Source organism: Coenobita brevimanus, chromosome 73 (assembly GCF_032717465.1).
Source record: "Coenobita brevimanus isolate Jiangsu-jjx chromosome 73, ASM3271746v2, whole genome shotgun sequence".
NCBI lineage: Eukaryota > Metazoa > Arthropoda > Malacostraca > Decapoda > Coenobitidae > Coenobita > Coenobita brevimanus.
Genome location: NC_137026.1, coordinates 36007296 through 36016448, shown reverse-complemented (window position 1 = coordinate 36016448; position 9153 = coordinate 36007296). Strand labels below are relative to the sequence as shown.

General features: G+C 42.9%; 1 protein-coding gene across 1 annotated transcript in view; it reads right to left on the bottom strand.

Annotated features, from left to right (window-relative positions):
- Positions 1 to 3073, bottom strand: part of LOC145407387 (prominin-1-like) — a 136346-nt gene extending 133273 nt beyond the window's left edge. Inside the window, exon 1 of the mRNA XM_080278322.1 lies at positions 3015 to 3073. The gene's annotated coding sequence lies outside the window, so the exon portion shown is untranslated. The remainder of the gene's footprint in view (positions 1 to 3014) is intronic.
- Positions 3074 to 9153: the final 6080 nt, after the last annotated feature.

Sequence of the window (9153 nt, the reverse complement as noted above, 5' to 3'; positions counted from 1 at the left end):
TGTATTTGCTACCTCTCTCTCTCTCTCTCTCTCTCTCTCTCTCTCTCTCTCTCTCATTCTAGCACATTTTAACCCTCTTTCTTATTATTAACTACTTCCTTCTCTCTCTCTCTCTCTCTCTCTCTCTCACTGTTACACAAACTTGCATACATTATATTAGCCACTTCCACCATCCCCCCCCCCCTCTCTCTCCCTCTCTCTCACTATGTATATAAACTTACCATTTTTGTTATTCGTTACTTCCGCTTTCAGCCCTTGGAGAGAGAGAGAGAGAGAGGAGGGAAATGTCACTGTCTAAACTTCCACATCTACCAGCATCCAGCTCTCTCTCTCTCTCTCTCTCTCTCTCTCTCTCTCTCTCACCATAACCATTACGACTCCCATACTACTACAACTACCATCATCCCCACCACAACCATTATCCTCTCTCTCTCTCTCTCTCTCTCTCTCTCACACACACACACACACACACACACACACACACACTACAACCCTCGCTACCACCATCGCCTCTCAATCCCTCAACCTACCACAGTTACTATAACCAACATTCGCCCTCACCACCACCACAACTACAACCATCGCTACCATCACCCTACCACAACTACCAGCACTAACCAACATTCTCCACGTACCATAACCATTGCTACCACCATCTGCCTACCACAACTACCACCATCGGCACCCACGTACAACCAGCCAACCAACATTCAACCCGACAAGCGCTCTCACGTTACCACCACCATCTGCTTCACTACCACAACTACCACTATTTTGTCTACCACAACTATCGATTTCTACCACAGCTACAACTACCACTATTCTTTCTACCACAGCTACAACTACCACTATTCTTTCTACCACAGCTACTATCTATTTCTACCACAGCTACAACTACCACTATTCTTTCTACCACAGCTACTATCTACTTCTACCACAGCTACAACTACCACTATTCTTTCTACCACATCTACCATTTATTTCTACCACAGCTACAACTACCACAATTCTTTCTATGTTGTGGTTTCTGCTATATATTACCCACCTTCTTATACCTACCACAACTACCATAACCACTACTATAAATACCACAGCTGCCATACCCACTACCACAACTGCCATAACTACTACTACCACAACTACCATACCCACCACAACCACGACTACCACAACCGCCATCATCACTACTACCACAACTATCATAACCACAATTACCACTACTACCATAACCACTACTACCACAATCACTACCACCATCGTCAGCCCGAGTCCGTCCACCGCATAACAAAAGCCTCTCTCATCTCTTCCTACTGAGTTCATTTAATTCACATCCACAACTATACCACCACCACACTTACCACAACTTCCACCATCCTACCTACCACCACCACCACCACACCTACCACAACCACCACCACAACTGCCACCATCCCACCTTACCACAACTACCACCATTCCACCTACAACTACCACCATTCCACCACCAAAACTACCACCATTCCACCACCAAAACTACCACCATTCCACCTACCACAACCACCACCATTCCACCTACCACAACTACCACCATTCCACCTTACCACAACCTCCACCATTCCACCTACCACAACTACCACCATTCCACCTTACCACAACTACCACCATCCCACTACCACCACAACTACCACCATCCCACTACCACCACAACTACCACCATTCCACCTACCACAACTACCACCATCCCACCTACCACAACTACCACCATCCCACTACCACCATTCCACCTACCACAACTACCACCATCCCACCTACCACAACTACCACCATCCCACCTACCACAACTACCACCATCCCACCTACCACCACAACTACCACCATCCCACCTACCACAACTACCACCATTCCACCTACCACAACTACCACCATTTACCGGTACCAGTAGCTATAACCCTCCTATCCCTTCGCAATAACCACAACTACCACCATCCTACCAGCATAACCACCACAATTTTCTCACTCGCTACCCCATTCAATTACCACAACTACCATCATCCTACCACCACCATCTTATGCACTACAACCACAATCCTCCACAACTACAACTCCCACCAACCACAAACCACATTTCTCATCGACACAACCACAGCTACCACAATCCTCTACTACCACAATCAACCACAACTACCACCATTGCACCTACCACCACTACCACGCTCAAACGCATCTACAACTACCACCATCGCAACTATCACCACTACCACCATCGCATCTACCACAACCACCACCATCGCACCTACCACAACTACCACCATCACACCTACCACAACCACCACCATCACACCTACCACAACTACCATCGCACTACCACAACTACCACCATCGCACATACCACCACCATCGCACCTACCACAACCACCAGCATCGCACCTACCACAACCACCACCATCGCACCTACCACCACAACCACCACCATCGCACCTACCACCACTACCACACACGCACAAACGAACGTACACCAGTTCAATGTCAAGGGATGTACTTGTATTGATCCAACATCTATTAGGCTGGAAATCCTCATCAAAACCCCTGAAAAATGACCCTAATCCCATTTTTTTATACCCTGGAAAACAGAAAAAGTGAGGCAGATTAAGTTCTGACATTCCTTTATAAATATTTTCACTTTTGAGAGGCAGACAAAGGCTTGGGACGCGCTGTGTGGAGTATATTGTATTTTTGGGTCTGTTTTCGGGTATACGTGGATTTCGAAATGGGGGAAAATTGATCATAGGGGTTTGGAATTCATAAAAACGCTCCCCACACCATCAGCTTTAAGTAAATTGAAATATGGAAGAAAGTCAGCCCGCCTCTCTCACCCTCCTCTCTCCCTCTCTCGTCCTATCCCATCTCCCCGGCAGCAAAAATTTAAATCTATTTCACCCTCGCGATTCTTCCCGATAGATACACTTCTGTTTCTATCAATATGGCGTTTCAAACAGGCTCCATTTTAAGGTCTCGTCGACTTATGGATTACTTACCTCGCTCAGATTCGTTCTCCTTTAATTCTTGGCACAAAGGAAGGAAATTTACGTACTCCCCCACTCACAGCCCAACGGAGACTGACCCGTGTTTACAAGTTCGCTATTTAAAAAGCCTAGCTTCTCATACAGCACTCCGATTTTTTGTAATTTAAGATACAAGCCAAGTAAATAGCTGTTGGTTTATTGTATGAGCTGTATTTTGATATTAATCTGTATTGGAGGAAGGGAAGGTGTTGGTTTGAGGGGGAGCTGAAGTTGCGTCGTGCGTTTGGCAGTGTAACAAGAGAAGATGTCAGTCTCTCTCTGTCATTTTACTTATTCTTTTTCGTTTCCTGTTTCCAAATCGGTAAAATACAACCCAGTACAGTACCCCACGCCTCTAGCAAAGCATAACACAGCCAGTTAACCCTATGCAGAGGGGTTAAACTGCCTAAAATCAACCGTTTGGCTCGTCCTAAGATCTGAACACCGCCTACAACATTGCAACTGCAGCTTGTAAATTGCCTCCCACATTCACGAAGCACCACCACCTATGTGTCAAGCCCCCATCTGCACCACACATCTGGATCACGGTACACAAAACGCACTTTATGATTATTTCAGCCTGAGTTTTCATGATCTATTGCAACTCTGGTTTATATTATCAATTGCAACTCTGGTTATGATCAATTGTTACTCTTGATTTGCAGGAAGGACAAGCACCTGTATTCTCGTCGGTTAAGGAAGCACCCTAACATCTCTTCCTAAGCGATTTATTTTGCTAAACACAACCTACTGTTCTAGCCTTCTCGTCCCTTAAGAAAGCTCCCTAACACCTTTTCCTAAGGGATTTATTTTGCTTATTACACCTTACCGCCCTATTCTTCTCTAAGAAAGCTCCCTAACACCATTTCCTAAGCGATTTATTTTGCTTATTACACCTTACTGCCCTATTCTGTTACACAAATCCTTCAATTATTGTCACACTCTGCATAAATGACGTACAAAAGAGTGTTAGCTAGCCATATCAAAAGTAAATAACTAAGGAAGAGGTGTTACGGAGCTTCCTTACCCGACGAGGCTACCGGCCAAGGTGTAATAAGGAAATAAATCGCTTAGGAGGAGGTGATACGGCCTGGTTTTAAGGATGTATTATATTCACTTCAAATGTAGCGTCGTAATTCCCGTATTCCCGAGGCGACCTACACCCTCACCAACCTAGCCTTGGGTTCCTTCTTCTTTGAAAAAAAAACGAAAAGAAAAACTCATATCTTAATCTAAAGCACATCTATATATTATTATCATCCTGTCCAGCTTTGAATATTTACTGTTTTCGGATATAATGCTTAGTTATGATTTTGAAATACTGTGTCAAATCCATAGCTAATCTTACGCCCGGAACTAATCTCACGTCAACCACATCATATTTTTGTATCCCGGATCGTCTGTGTGTGTGTGTGTGTGTGTGTTAAATGTCACATGCACTGGCATAGAGTTCATATACACCTCTACAGAGTGTGTGTGTGTGTGTGTGTGTGTGTGTGTGTGTGTGTGTGTGTGTGTGTAAAATGTCACATGCACTAGGATAGAGTTCATGTACTTAACACCTCTACAGTGTGTGTGTGTGTGTGTGTGTGTGTGTGTGCCATGTCTACTATCCTCCTACAGATAGATATAGTTACAAAAAATTCTTATCCACAATTCTTAGCAACAAAATGCAATCTCAAAGTAACCCCTCTCATGTACCCCCCCTCCCCCCGACTATTTCCTGTCCCTCAAGTCGCCCACCCAGTTAGGCCACCACCTGTGTAGATTAGCACTGAAAACCCCGGCAATGATCACACACCCTGACACATTCTGGTCTTTTATGGTCTTTCACACTTCATTGCTGCATCTATTCATGTTGGTCTCCCCCCTCCTCTCTCTCTCTCTCTCTCTCTCTCTCTCGTTCGAATATATTTTAGTTTTTCTACCATATATATATATTCTCTCTCTCTCTCTCTCTCGTTCGAATATATTTTAGTTTTCTTCCATATATATTCTCTCTCTCTCTCTCTCTCTCTCAGCTGATGGCCAAGCGTAATCAAACCTGGCTCGACTAGTAACCAAGGAGACTCATTTCTGCCTCACAAGTCTCGTCATATTTCTTACAACCATGACAATTCAAGATGTACACATGACTCACAGACAAAAATAGCCAATGGTCAGACTGGAGGATTGATTTGACTAGTAACTAAGGAGACTCTACCTCAAAATTAACACTTAAATTTTCTGTAACCAAAAAAATATTGAAATTATAATATTGGCCAGTTCCGTCAGAGAAACACACACACACACACACACACACACACACACACACACACACACAGTCACTACTACGTCAAGGAATTTACCAGACAAACCCCAGCACCTTCGCTGACCGGACGTGGGCCTTTCCTGTGGCCATTTAACCAGTGACGTGTGTGTGTGTGTGTGTGTGTGTGTGTGTGTGTGTGTGTGTGTGTGTGTGTTAGTTTCCCTGCTTAGATAAGATTTTTATTTTTTTAAGGACCTGTGTAGTTCAGGGGCTTACCTCTTTCCCCTTCCCTCTCCCCCCTCCCTCTCTCTCTCTCTCTAGCCAGACACATTAATCCCGGAAGAAGGTGGCCATCAAACTGCCTTCACCCCAACTCACAACCATCTTTGATACTGGTATACCTAAATCTACAAATCTGCTCCATCTAGTCCGAAAAGCCTTCAAATTTTAATAATAGAGCAATAAATACAATAAATAATACGTCATCGGACTGAAGTGGTTTAGGGTAGACTCACAGACTTTCAATCTCTCCTCCGTCCTTCAATCCGACGACTTTATGTTGTACATTATTCTTGCTGCTGTTAGTGTGGCTTTCGTTACATTCTTTCAGCTATTTCATTTCATATTTTTCCAACTGGAGGGGTTAGATATAGCCTCCATTCACGAGAGGCTTTTCCAGGATTAGGAATTAAATACTCTGGAATTAGCAAGAGTAAGCTGTTCATTCCACACATCCCTCCGTCAGCCTATGTTTAAAATTCCCGCCACACAGGAGTCGAGGAAGTGTTGGCCGGAAAAAGAAAATAACAACATTTTCACAATACAATTTTAGATCGTAATCTATAAAGACCAGATATTATAAGCATACTGCCAAAGTAATTCAGTTTCATGCATTATACTTTAGGTTGTCAGTTTACCGTTATGTTTGTTTACAAACAATAATTGCCAGATGTTGCCATGGAAACGACCAGTAAGGCTTGTGGCGGAAACTATAATTTAAAGCTGTTTTTGCAGGTACTGCGGGGAAAAACACACTTCACATTACTTGAAACTGATGTATGCTTCCTTAGGGTATGTTTGTAATAGGTCATAAACAGTTTGCAGAATAAACAAGCTTCCATGACTTAAGTTAGCAGATAACTCATCATAAATAGTTTTGTTTCATCGTGTTTTTTTCCCACCAGTATTCACTCTGAGTTTGGTTGTGTGGTGTATGGAAGCTGAATGACCCAAAAAAATATAGGTAACTCTCGTATATACAGCTTAAGCACAGAAAAACTTTAATACAATGGAACAAGGCCCAGTACACTACCTTACCTGTTTATCGTAGGCAGTACTTAAGTTCTTTCACTTTAACTTGGCCCGGATTTTCGTCTTTTGGAGCTTATTTCCCATATTTCAGTGGCAGTGAAAAAGATACACACAGATTCTCCATCCTATATACAGCATTTCCCTGCCACTTGCACAGTAACCTAAATATCGTTACAGCTCGTCAGTCAAAAGTGAGTGGAGGTAGCTCGATGGAGAAAAGGTAATTGGTATGTTATTATCCTTCAATTACAGGCAGGTTAGGCTAGTTTTTCACCAATGTCCTCTCACTCTATGTTCTGCCTCACTGATCTCTGCTTAGGAATATGTTTGATGTGTAGTTGCCAGCTACATGTCAGTTCCTAACCTTAGCATCTTTAACTGTTTCGTACAATAGTGGTATCTGGGATTTGATTTGCCAGTTAGTATAGCCAATCACATCATGCTAACTTCTATTCTTTATGAAATGTGCCTCCAGATATATATTAACAATACTGTAATGAAAAGCCTCAGTAATTATAAGAGAGTGCTGATCACAAACACCAGCTGTTCTTGGTCTACATTTTTTTATACAGCCATTGATTCAGGGGATTTCCTCTCGCTGATGATGTTTCTCTAATTGTACTAACTTTTATCTGTGAATGCTCACTAATGAGTAATATGTTATTCAAGTTGTAATGCCTGGTGAAGTAGTGCAGTCTTTAACAGCCAATCACATTTTATTGTCTTTCAGTTAGGTTAGGTTCTGAACTGACCTGTCTTGAATCTAACAAACTACAGATCAAGAGTCGATATTATAGATCACACTAGTTCACCAAACAAAACATGGCATCCTATCCATGAAACCAAAATACTCTCATGTAATATTCCCACCATAGGTTTCACTATTCATTACATTATTGTCCTGTATTCTCCCTATGTGTCAACAAGTGGGTTGGTGGAGGGTTGGTGCCCCTCCCTGTAAAACAACTAACTCAGTGTCAAATGGCCACCCTTTGCGGGATTGTGGTGTCTGGCAATAGATAGATAGATAGATCATCTAAATATCACAGGTTCTACATCCCACTAGACTCATATCTAAGGTTTTTCTACATGTTCATTTCACTGCCACTACAAAATTAGATTCCATGTGAGGAGCAGCGTATGCACATTTTTTTTGTGTGTGAGAATTTGCTTCCATCTTGTCCTGTCCTTTCTTACATGTCTTATAATCTTTCTTTTCTCTTCTCAGAGGATGGCGCTGGACTGGCATTCAAGTATGAGGGTCTTGTACTTCCAGCAACACAACTTTATGTCAGGTGAAGGCAGGCTCCATAGATTTTCAGTCCCACACTCCCCTTATTATGACATGGGTTTCTTCAGTCCACCAAGATGTTTGCACTGCACGTGGCTGTAGCAGACTGAAGCAGCTCGACATGGCTCAGTTCAGGAATCGAGTGCTTCCTCCACGGTCACACTTGTCCCACTCCAGCATGTACCGTCTATTGTGTTGTTGTTGTTGTTGCAGCACTCCACATTAATACATATATAATGTAAGTCCTAACTATGTGTTCCCCTTTATCTCCCCATTCTTAAGTCTTCAAAAAAATTATCAGGATCTCCGTTAGTATCTGTAAAGTTGATTTACCAGTTTCCCAAACTTACAGTCCCTACCAGTTGTATGGAAAAAAGTTGTGATATTATGGAACACATCATAATATACAACAAGTACCGGTATGTACTTACCTTTTAGCAGCTTTTCAACCTTTTGTTGTTCTGAGATTGTATAATCTTTTGAAGCCATTGTGTCACAGTTTCTCAGTATCCATTTCACCTGCTTTCTAATTTTTTCTTCCTTCCATAGGTCAACCAGTTGCATCAAGAAATATGTTCAAGTGCAGTGCCTCACCATTGGCTGGGGTGACCCTTGGCTCGTGTTTTGACTGGGTTTTCCTCACCCACTGGGAAAGAAGACACGCTCATTCAGGGATTCCTCATTTTTAGCACCATCAACAGGAGGAGGAGAATCTGAACACTTTTGATAATCACAGTTCATTCCCCTCTCCTTCTGTTAAGGTACCCCCTTGGTATATACACTTGATTCTCAGTCTGATTCTAAGCTTAGTAAGCAGTCCTTGCCATCTTCTCTAACCACATCACACAAACCCTCTGTTCATGTTCCCTCTCTGTTGGTCAAATCCCCATGACCCACCATGGTTCTGTTTCAGACTGAGTATGACCATCCCTGAACCTAACCCTCCTCAGCCCTCTTCAGGCCCTGCTCCTCATCCTCATAATTCTTCTCCCGTGTTTAATTACAACCCAGACTAGGACAGTTTTGCCTTCAGGGGCCTCACTCCATCATCTGCTTCTTGTCTAGTTTTCCTTGAACCGTCTATTACCCTGTTTTCCCCCCATGCAGTTCCCCTGAGGTTACAGTACCCGTTGTATAGAGTATGATGCAATTATTTGAAACGCCTCCCTGACTTAAGAGGCCTGTAAAGTGAAGGGACATTGTTAGCCCTCTGTTTTTTAGTCACTCATTTAGGAAGCTCATTCCTAATACTACCATAA